The sequence below is a fragment of the Haemorhous mexicanus genome, chromosome 4 (genome assembly GCF_027477595.1).
Source record: "Haemorhous mexicanus isolate bHaeMex1 chromosome 4, bHaeMex1.pri, whole genome shotgun sequence".
NCBI classification, from domain to species: Eukaryota; Metazoa; Chordata; class Aves; order Passeriformes; family Fringillidae; genus Haemorhous; species Haemorhous mexicanus.
Window position 1 is genome coordinate 20313370 of NC_082344.1, and position 12087 is coordinate 20325456.

A 12087-nucleotide genomic window follows, 5' to 3' on the forward strand; every position below is an offset into this window, starting at 1 on the left:
ACACAAAATAAATTACTCCACAGCCTGCTGTATAAATATTACCTTTAGCTATGATTTCATATCTGTTAGGAACAGAACATCTTATCAAAATGCTTTTATACATTTATAGTCTTTTTATACATTTATAGTATTTTAAAGGCCCCTGCATTTTTACAGTGGGTTCACACAATAATTTTTTTTCCCCAGAATAGGGGTAATATTTACACTCAATATCGCTTTTTAAAACAAATAAAATTCCAGAATTTTCAATGCAACCAGAACTTGATCATCATATTGAATATCTAGAAAAGATCTCATAAAACCCATACTAGGCAGAAAATGGTGAATTAGGAAAGAGATTTTTTAAGACAAAGATATAATTACTATGTCTAAAAAAAGTCAGACTGCCAGAATACAGGAGGACACAACAAGAAAACCATTGGTAAATGCTTATCTTGTTCTTACTTTTCTTCTCCAAATATTTAGCTAATGGCCACTGAGGACAGAAGCCTTTTATAGATTGATTTTTTCCTGTGAGACTACTGGCTGTTCTTATATTCTTACTCTTCTTTAAAGTGATTAAAAACTGTAAGCCTCTGATTTTTATAAAACTAATCTAGAGCTATTCAACATCCAACAGCCCAGGAATTCCTATTTAATAATTACATCTCCTCGAACTCCTCACCGGTGAATTGTTCCCATTAATTCTACCCGGAATTTGAACACATTAAGAATGCACAAGTACTGCACCATGCCTGCAGTGTTCCCTCTCTTCTTGCCAACCTTCAGTCTGCATCGAATGCAGGAAGGATACCAAGTGCTGTACATGAGGCTGTGGATGTACAATGAGTTGGAATGACCTCTGGATGACCTTACTCTTCTGGACAATCTTGCACCATGCATTTTTGCCTTTGTGCTTTCACCTGCCTGCCGCTCTCCATCCCAACAAGGACAGCTAAGAGAGAAGGAATATGACATTAATGTCACACTTGCTGCATTGCACTGATAACCCCCTACACACCTTCGGCTTCTTTCACTCCCTTTTAGAGCTGGGAAATGACTGCCCAAGAGCTTAAAGCTGCTCACCTAATGCCTGCACAGCAGTTGGCACACTGCAGCCTTGAGCCAACTCCACCTAAATCCTTGTGCAGCGAGCAGGGATGCAGCAGCTTATGCTGCCAGCACTGTGGGTGACCCTCCCTACAAGAGCAACACCCTTCACCCACAGCCAGTGCTCCCCAATCCTTCCAACACACACAAGAGCAGAGGAAAAGCTGGCAGTACTACATGGAATGCTCAGGTTTCTGCTCCTGTTGACAAACTGTGAGAAGGAAAGGCACTTTTGATAAGGACAGGCCACAAAGCAATTGGCACAGAGACACAGCACCCTGACAGGCCTTGAAGAGGAAACAGGCAAAACCTTTCGCCCTGTGGTCACAAAATACTTCCCACCACTTTATATAATATGAGTTTGCATGCCATGCCCATTAGCAGAGCTGAATTTACTGCAGTCTTGGTCTCTTTTCCACCTTTCTGCTGGCACCATCCCGGGTGTTTTTTGCTATTGATTTGGCATTTCCATTTATTCTTCTGCAGGCTATTAAAATTATTTTAATACAGCTCCTAAGAATCACGCTGCAAAACTACTCAAAGGTTCAGAAGATATTTGTCTGACATTCTACTCCCATATTCCACAGTAATAGTCCTGGATATTCTCCATAAGGTTGGAAGAAGAGCCTGCCAAATACTGAACTAGCCTGGCAGGTGGTTCAGAGCTATTTTTTCCACCAGGAACTCAAAAAATACAGCAGACACAAATATTTCATGGGATATATTCACAGGTCACGCCTGACACAGGAAAGCATTAAGCTCATAAATTAGGCTCACTCCTTTTCAGTAAGCTGAGACTGATATGTGGCAGAATAAAAGCATTTGGTCCAGCAGTATTCCAGAGCAAAACCAGACTAGAGATCCTTCAAAGAAAGACACCAGGTACTTGAATTTTTTGGATAAATTTTATTTTCACTTTTTAAATGTGCAAATAGCTTGACCTTTGCTGGGCCAGTTCAACTACTGGGGAAATACAGACATAGATATAACATATGGTATGTCTGTGTCTTTACAAGCATTAGAAATGCAGCAAATATTCACTTTCCAAATAAATAAAAAAATTTTTTTAAGACTATCTGCCCCAAACGTCTAAGACTCATGCTATATGATCTCAAAATTCCAATATGACACTAGGGAATAACCTTGGTGGGAGGGATGTACGTTTTTGAAGCCTCACTCTTTCACATACTCAAGTTTCAATTTTTTTTTCAGTCATTTAAACAAAAAGCCTACAATTTGCTAAAGGAAAACTCATGGTTTCTCACATGTATGTGATACTTAGCCTAGGGCATTAAAAAAACCCAAATATTGCATGAGTTGGCAATGCTATATTTCAATATAATTAAATTAAAATACTAATCTTAGGAGCTGTAGGAATAACTAAAGACAAACCAAGGATGGAGGGAGAAGGGATATGAATCAGAATAAGAGCTAATAGTATAAACCCACATGACATTATCTGAGTTTAAAGGGCAGTGAAAATACTCTGCAAAACAATATCCTGAGGACACAATAGAGAAAATCCATATAAAAGAAAAAAAGATAATCAACAACAACAACAAAAAAATGCAAAGGCAGGAAAATTCCCTTTATGGGCATCTCCAGCAAGGTTTATTGAAATAAAAGGTGATCAAGGGGTTTTATAATCCAAAGTGAAGATTCCAGCACTTTCTGGAAAAAACCCAGTAGAGAAGGTGAGCAGCTGAAGTGTTGAGTGTTAGAGCTCACTTCTGGAAAACCTTTGTTTGCATGTAGCTGATCACATGACAAATAGCTTTTGGAAATAGGCTCAGGCAAGAGTCCTCCAAGGGGAAATCTGTTGCACATTACATGGCCATCATCAGTAACAGGTAGTAATTTTTTACATTTATCATATGCAGCAAATTCAATATAAACATGGTTTTTCTATTAGGCAGAGGAGCAGAACACAAGTGTCTCAGAGAAAACTGTGCTCTGAGCTCCTCTGATTTTTCCTCATGCACTTAACACCTGTGATGAACATTAGAGGAAACAACACAATATTTTAAAAAACCATGTGATTGTAGTAGCAAGATACCAAGCCAAGACACTACAAAATAGATCCTCAAATGTTTTTTCAAGCACTTAGAAAACCCCAAAATTCCTTTCTCCCAGGTACTTTGCTTTTCTGCATAGATGTAACAAAACCTTTCTCTCACATGGTTTCTTATAAAATTGCTAACTGAGCTGTAAAAAACATCCATTGCCCACAGCACTAACATCAGTTTTTTAGTAAACAGAACATCCCAAGTTTTTTTCCTTGCTTGATCTTTTCTGTGATGAATATTGATAGGTACTTTTGTTCTCCAAATGCTTCTTTTCCTGGCCTTTTAAAAAAGATTTTGGCAGTTAATTCAACTTCACTAATTATATGCTAATTTTTGTATGTGGTTTCTGATTTCACACACAACTTCTACAGTTGCAAAGCTTGTGTTTTCACCTACAGATATTGGTGAATGCAAAATAAAGCTATGTGATCAAACTGTCTTAATGAGCAATATCAACTGGAGAGAGCCTGCACAGAGACCACAAGCCCCAGATTTCAAACTACATTTGTTACCCACACATTTACAGAAGTGCATGCCTAGTTCCTATACAGACAGAACTTTAAATCCATTAAATGCCTGAAGACACCTACAGATGTTTTTTGTAGCCTCACAACAAGACTTTGTAATCTTTAACTTCTGTTAGGCATATTTAACTAATTTTGCCTCTTAATGCTGTGTCAACTGGGAGGAAACTTCTCAAGCAACTCTCTCTCTATGACATCTCTGAGTTCTTTTGACACATTTCATATGCTGTTTCTGAAAACCTGGTATTTGCACTGATTACCCACCCTAAAATCAAAATTGGGAAGAACAGAGCCGGGGGAGGTGACTTAGATGTGCCCTGAACTCAGAAAGTAACCCGAACAGAGCCATTGGTAAATTCCTGAAATATCACACAGCAAATATCAATAGCTGCAACACTAAGATAAAGACATTTTGGTGACCTGGGGGACAAATGATCAAGTCACACTGCTTGTAGGCAGCAGTACCACTGTTCTCCAAAATCAGCACTACATATACTACTAAATTCGAAATCACCAGGAGTGGGGATTAGCATCAGCCAGCTTCTTAAGAACAATTTTTCTACTTACACAGCAATTTAATGATGTTAATGGCGAGAGGAACTGAGCTGCCATGACTATCAGCTAATTGCATTAACATGTACAAAACACCATAAAAATTTCATGCAACGTCTGTTTAGCAACCATTCATCATGGACATGTTAACAAAATCCATTATTTGCACCACTCCATCAACTACCAGAAATCTTGCATACTTTGCTGTTGCCAGCTTATTTAAAGTTCTCATTATCTACAACTAGCAGGTTATCTGTAGGCTCCTAAACACAGAATTAAAGCAAAATAATATTAATTTTTTTTAAAAATGGTTTCAGGCTTCATTGTAAATGCAAAAGTCACCCAGACCCACTCATATGCAAAAGGCTCAGTGTCACAGTTTCTAAAGCCCAGACATTAAGCCAAGATGAAGGCTGTCTTATTAACCAGAATTACCTTAGGACAATGGGCCCTAAAAGCCATAAGAAGTTAAAAATATCATAGTAGTAAAAAAGAGAGGTTATTAAGTTCCACATAAATGTACTGGATGCTTCCACTGGATGTCCACAAGTCAAGGATGTGAGCATCCAGACTGTGACTCCTCATGCCACAAATCACTGTCCATGTCCAGTGTGCGTCCTCTCCCCTTGGGAAACCCTCTAGATTCCAATAGAACACAAATTCTCTCGGTGGCACTCCAGTAGGCACTGCTTTCTGCTACTCATCTCCTTTCAAAGCAGGCAAATACATTTAACTGACACCTGTTTAAATCTTTTTCTTCAGCTTCATCAAGGCTGAAAGTGTCACCAAAGCGTTCATTCCATCACCCTTAACGTTACCACATGCCACATCTGCAAGTAAGAGTTCTATCTCCCTACAGAAACATTTCAGTGACTTGGAGCTACTCCTTAATGGAGTTACAGTTGCAGTTTTTGACAACAATTCTATTGAGATTACATGAGAAATCTGAAAACAATTCCTCATCTCCCAAAGGTACACCAAAACCATCCTAAAGAAACTATCAGAACCAAAATGACTTATTATGTATGAAATATGCATTGAAATTATTAGCAGACTTAAGACAGTTAAAGCTACAAAGGATTTTTAAAAAGATTATTTGATTTTCATCATTGTTCTCCCTATTTTCCTGTCCAAGAATAAAGAGATATATGACAAAAAAGTCCATGAATACTCCCCCCAGTCTTCTTCAGTCACCTCAAAGAGAAACAAAACAACCTTTCCTCTCCCCCAACACCAAATCTAAGAGATGGAAAACATTAGTTACAAAAATCAGTCCAAAATTGTGGTTTTTGCAGTAGGGAAACAGATTTTGCCATTTTAAATAGAGCTCAGAACACTGCATGTGTAGGGTCTTTTAAAAAATTATTTTGCTATATTAACACTTTCTCTGAAACCACATTCTGAATGTGCTCCATCTGATAACTGTGCAATGCAGAAATTATACACTTAGCAAACTCATTATAAGATGACAGCATTATGTTAATGTGTACTAAAAATTACTACAAGTTGTAACTTTAATTTTCCCTGCCTCCCCCCTCCAAAGAGAAAAAAAAAATAAAGGTAAAAAAATCAGCATGCACTCCGGCATTAAGCATCTTTTGGCTTTTTTTTTTTTTTTTTTTTTTTTTTTTGCCAAGGAGTATGATTTAATAAGATAATACATTGTTGACTCACCACAGCATGTGCTATGTGTCATCTATAGGAAATAGTTCAAAGGCATCAACTTCATGCATGGGTTGCCATAGCTGATATTTGAGTCTGGCCTGCTGTTGGTACAGGTTTCTAATACTAGCCCTAAGCACAAAAAAAGAGAAAGAAATATTTGGGGTTTATTTTTCAAGTCTGATTGACACAGAAAATTTCAGAAAAATAAACTAACCTGGAATATCAGTATCTTCACATTATATAACAAAGAATTTAGATTTTCCTCTGGTAATACCATAATGCATCCCATTCAGGCAGTATCTGTACCATAAATTACCTTTCTTCCACACAAAGAAGAAAGGCAGGGGATAGAAGATAAAGCAAAATGAAGTGCTGCTTAAATGGGAGAAGTGTGTCACAGTTATTCCCCCACCAGCAAAAAAAACAAATCAAAATTTTAAAAAAAATCAAGGCTTTAGTGCTCAAGAGCACATGTTCAAGATTGTTCAAATTGAAACAGATGGCACTAAAAAAAACCCACATAAAACTGATCAAAAATAATTATTTTTGTTTCTATACTATCTATCTTTCTCAGGCCAGATCTTCAAATTTTTTATTTGGAATGAGGAAGAGCAGAAACTTTATGTTATGTTTATGACAAGTTGAGATATGGACACAGTCACCTGCCACCAATACCTGGGGATGGAAATTAAATTTTACTGTGACATTATTAACAGCTTTAAAAACTGTGTGATATGGATGCATATAGGCATCAGGAAACGCCTGTGAATTGCTGCTGTTTATCAAATAAACACCCTTTTAAAAACAAATAACAAAGCATGGGACAAAATGTTCAACTGACAAAGCACATGCAGCCAAGAAACTTACAGACAACCTCAAGAACTGTAGGAAAAAGCAAATGCTGTGGTATTAAGATAGTGAATAAGAGAAGGAACAATCAAACATGGTGCTCTGGAACCTAACCATTGAACAAAATGAAGTGATTACTATTAAGTATAAGGTTTGACCTGTATCCTAACATGCTTTCAAGTATCTGAGAACTAAAACTTTGTACTAAGAACAGAAAATTTAAAATCCTCATGAGAAAACAACTCCTTAACAAAAAAGAGCCCAACTCAGGCTCCTGAAATCTCACCCTCAAATTACAGTTCCTAATTTGCTGGGCTATTGACCTCTTAGTGTAGAATCCTGGTGAAGCAGCTATTGACTTGACTGACTGCAAGTCTCTTCTGGACCTCCAACTTCTACTGATTATTACCTCACAAAAGTCCTGAGAGAGTCCAACATACTTAAAGATTGGTGTTAGATCAGGTCCTAACAGATCCCAAATTTCCCATGTCACTGCTGTGATGTGAGCAAGAGGCTGCACTCACAGGGTCATCAACATGGTCTTGGATCTTGTTCTTAGATGGGAGAAAAGCCCAGAACATGCCTAAAAACACAACAGTTGCCTTTTCTTGCTGCAAAAAGCAACTGCTGTGCTCCAAGCATAGTCAGGAAGATCCTAGGGTACAATAAAGCTCATGAATTCACATCCTTCGTGTAGAAATGAAACTGAGAACATACCACCACCACTAGCGAGTTCACACACTGAAACTTCTACCAAAAAATCACACTGCATAAAAAAACAATAAGACTGGAACATTTTGGGATTTGAATTCCCTGCCTTTCTCTTCTAACAACTAGCCAGAACTGATTCTAAAGCTTGCTAACAAAGCTACAGCTATCAGGCTAAAACACAGAGCAGCTCAAGAAGAGCTGTGTATCTTTCATAAACAGTGGAGAGAGGAACAGGAAATTTCATCCCATCCCCTCTCCTGCTTTTGATTTCTACTTTAATCACTGATGGTCCTTTCATGAGGGTTCATTTTCCTTGCAAGTAGCTTTCAAAACAGTAAGTGTGCAAGAATCAAAAGCAGAATATAAGCACTGAAGGCCAGAATTTATATATATATATATATATATATATATATATATATATATATATATATATATATACACACTCAGTATTTTAGTCCAATGAAGACTCTCTCCTTTACTCCTGATGACAGAACAGAACAGCAACTGTGGTGATTCTGCAATCACTAGGCTTTCAGGACATCATTTCTAGTTGTGCTATTATTGTAAGCTCAAAATGTAATCACTGGAATCGGAGGGGCTATGGGTATAGCATGCTTGTGACAAAAAACCCAAAAATTTACTTGGATTTGAAAATTTATCAACAAGCTGGTGATATTTTCTGTAATTTGGAATTGTCCAAGGAACTGGGTAGTATCTACTCAACAACAGCTTAAGAGATTGCCAATTTTAAAGCTAGAGGCCTTTCCCTAAATGCAGCATTTCTCTCTTCCAAGTCTTACGAAAATTATGATGCTGTCTGCAAAAGCAATGCTAAAACAAATTTAAAGAAGGGCTAAAGCAGGCCCAAAGGAGGACTCCTTTGGGCCTGCTTTAGCCCTCCCTAAATTGGATGAATTTTGCAATGAACTGTAAACTACAAGTGAACTTTATGACCTTCTCCAATACCATGGCAGTGAAATTTTGGTAACTCTCTCTTTGCTTTCCCAAGCCAGATTTGGTACTGTAACACTGCTTGAAGATGTATTGATCCAGTACTGTTAAATCACTAAAAAACAGCTGCAAACATGCCAGCCACTGACAGCAGGGAAAAAAACCCCTAAGCCTACAAGAAAACACTCATCCCTGTCGTCTGCTCACAGAAACCTGTGTGTGCACTGAAGGAGCTTTTTAACAATGAGAAAGACATTTTCCAAGCAGGCAGACAGGCAGGTGAAGTTAACTTATTTTTCATGGTAAGTGATTTTTGTCCTTATCCTATTTAGGAACATCCTTGTAACCCTAACACTCCTCAACAAAACCATATTTACAACAGGACCCTGAAAAATTATGCATACTCTGAAACAGCAGGAGAGAGCTATGAGCAAGACTGCAGTTTATTGAGTCAGGGAAAAAGAATATTGTTTAATGGCTGAGGTCAAATCACCTTTGTCATTCACATCCACATCCCTGTAAGACAAAGTCATTAGCTGAGCCAACTGAAAGGGTATTCCTATGCCACCATTCCTAGCAGGAAGAGAGCAGACAGCCAGAGGACCACAGAAGAAAACACTGCTCCAGTGCTCCTGACCAGTGATTACACAGCATTGTACTGAAAGAAGGTTAAAATAGTGGGGGTTTGGTGCACCCCATTTTCCCCAAGGCATGGGCAAAGACAAACAGCCCTGTGCCCCACCGGCATCAGCCTGTTCTGTCTTAACCCTTCTCTTTTTCTAAAGCTGGGCTGGCAGGACAACCTCTGTGTCCTCCACCAAGCTGATTTCAGACTCCTCTGATTAGTTACAATATCCTTATTTGCATTTTCCTCCCAATACATTTCTAGTCCATGCCAAAATTTCCCTCAAAATTTGTATTTCCACATAGCGTCAGTTTGCCCCTGCAGAAGTCTCTGGTAAAACTTACAGAGGAGGAGAAAGTTGCACTGAGGATATCAGGAAGCTATGCAGCAAAAGGAGCCCATGTAAACAAGCTGACAATCCCCCAGCACACGAATGGTGTGAAACATGCCCATCATGGTTCACTGGGAGCACAGCCTGCTTATTAAACAATGCTGTAACACTTAATTATCCAAAGCAAATTTCTATTATTTCTAATAATGTCACTCTGCTGTAAGAAACAAAACCAACATTTCTTCCTGTAGGAGTAGCTTTTTCTGACAGAGGATCTCCCTGCAAAGCAACATTGATTTCACTGCAGCATCTACAGATTGTTAATTCTCTTTTGCAAAATAACTGGCCCATAGCTTGCTGTAAACACTTCTCCTGAAAGCTCTTGTGGTTCTGTTAAAGCCAGTGGGCTGAGCTGTTAGCTTGAATCCAAATAATGTGGAAGAGTGATGATTAAAGGCTACTTGCTTAAAAACAACCCCCACCCCCGTGTCCAACAAGGTCTGTCAAACACTTCCACATACACACTTTTTTTTTTTTGGCATTCAATCACTCCACAAAAGGCCAAGACTTCTGTCCTCTGAATCTTCCAGCTCCCTGTCCTCTCTTTATTTTTCCACATTCAAATTTTTTACAGCTGTGTATGGACCACATAACCCTCACAGCACCCTCATCTTTCTCCTGAACTGCAAGCCAAGACACCTCCTTCCCCCCAAAGCCTGCAGGCAGCGTTAGAGGTGATGAGGCTGAGTAAAGCCCCAGTGTTTACAGGAGCCAGCTGGTAAAGCACCACCACACTGCCATGCACGGCGTGCCCCTGCCCTGCTCTCACGGCCGCCGGTCACCCACAGCGCCCCAACATTACCACTCGCTCGTACCCACCCGCACAGAGACAGGAAAATGATGCTCCTCTGGCCACAAAATGGACAGGTGCAGCCTTCTTGCTTCGCTTGGCAGTTTACTTCATTAACCTCTCTCTCCCTCTCCCCTGCTTCAATATTTTTTTTTCCTTCTCAAGCAGCAATCAATATTCATCACCCCACCCTGCAAAAGCAGTTAGTCAAAGAATATTAGCATCAGCCACCTACCATTCCTTGCTCGCGAGCTATTCTCCTTGTCCAGAAACCTTTTCCCCAAACTGCGACTTTAGGTGGTATTTTTAAATCACATTCCAAACAGTGCCGAGGAAAAAAAAAAGGGCTATTTATAACAATAGGGGGGGAGAAAAAAAAGAAAAAAAGGGGGGGGAAAGATGGGCAGTTGGTTTCAAGGTAAATCACCGTTTTCCTTTAAAGAACTGAATAAAAGCCTGGGGAAGAGGGTAGAAGAGAACAGAAAAAGGGGAGGCAAAATGTCTGATAATAATGAAATAAAAGGGGAGGGGGGGGGAAGAGTGGCTTGCTGAATCACGCTCTTTCACTGCCTGGAAACCATTGTGCAGCGTGATGCTGGCTGTACCATTGTGGAACCTACCAGAGGAGACAGGCAGAGAGCTTGGGGAATGGGGCTGCTATGGCAACTGAAAGGAGCACACATGACGTCAAAGCACACAGAGGTCTCGCAGGGGGAGGGAGAGAAAAATCTAATCTGCAGCCACAGCCACAGTATCTCCTGGAGAATCAGGGGATAGAGCAGCCTGCAAAGGGAAGCTGAGCAGCCTCCTGTAGCACTCACCAGCAGCAGCAGCTCAGGCATCTGCAGTACAGAGGGAAGGTGGTAACAGCAGTGTGGATCCGCTCTTTTGTTTACATTAGCTGCTATACAAAGGCATGAATGCCCATCACCCTAAAAAAAATGCAGACATCTTCAAAATTCAATCAAGTTTCAGCCTGGGAGAGGGATTTAAAAAAAATAATAAAATTACAACACATCCCTGCAGCTATTGAACACAGCTACTGCTCAAATGAACAAGCAGTGCAGACCTCGGAGTATCTCAGAAGCCCAAGGACCTGCTAAAGATCTCCCCACCAGCAGTATGTTGTGCCCACTGCTAGACTGCCACAAATCTCACTTCTAAAAACTACCACTGCACAGAGGAACTATTGCATTTTTTGCTCACAGAACCAAGCAGAGTTGGTGATGACTTCTGATGCCCTCCAGTTTAAAAATTGAGCAGATAACATTTCTTCTGCACATATCAAACTGCAGGATGTTTTTTCTCTTCTGACATAAAACAGCATAGAAAGTACACTGGAAGGCTACTACACGTCCATGAGATTTAGGGTGGGATAAGAGATAGTCAGAAATATTATCATACAATTATAGAATGGTTTGAGAGTTGGGAGCAACCTTAAAGATCACTCAGTTTGAATATCCCTGGGCAGGGATGTCATTGATTTGACCAGGCTGCTTACAGCTCCACCCATCCTGGACTTGCATATTGCCAGGGATGGGACAACCATTCTTTAATTTATCTTTCATCCATCCATCATTCTTAATATGTAACCTAAACTTGCTCTCTTTCAGTTTGAAGCCATTCCCCCTCACCCCATCATTCTAGACCCTTGTAAAAAGTCCCTCTCCATCCTTCCTGTAGGCTCCCTTCAGGTTATAGGAGGCCACAGTTAGGTCACCCCAAAGACTGCTGCAGGCTAAACAATCCCAGTCTTTTTTGCCTTACTTCCTATTAGGGTGACATTCTATCTGGCCAAAAATACCCTTTAAAGAACCAAACCATTTTCTTCAGTATATCAATTTCATTGGTCAAAAAAAACCACCAAGGAACTC

General features: G+C 39.7%; 1 protein-coding gene across 4 annotated transcripts in view; it reads right to left on the reverse strand.

The window, feature by feature from the left end:
• Nucleotides 1-10767, reverse strand: part of MAPK10 (mitogen-activated protein kinase 10) — a 145591-nt gene extending 134824 nt beyond the window's left edge. For 2 of the 4 annotated variants that reach the window (XM_059844009.1, XM_059844011.1), the window contains exon 1: nt 10449-10765. The gene's annotated coding sequence lies outside the window, so the exon portion shown is untranslated. Of the gene's footprint in view, nt 1-5905; nt 6026-10448 lie in introns of all 4 variants that reach the window. The other 2 variants (XM_059844010.1, XM_059844013.1) reach the window with 2 other exon arrangements.
• Between the last annotated feature and the right edge of the window lie 1320 nt (nt 10768-12087).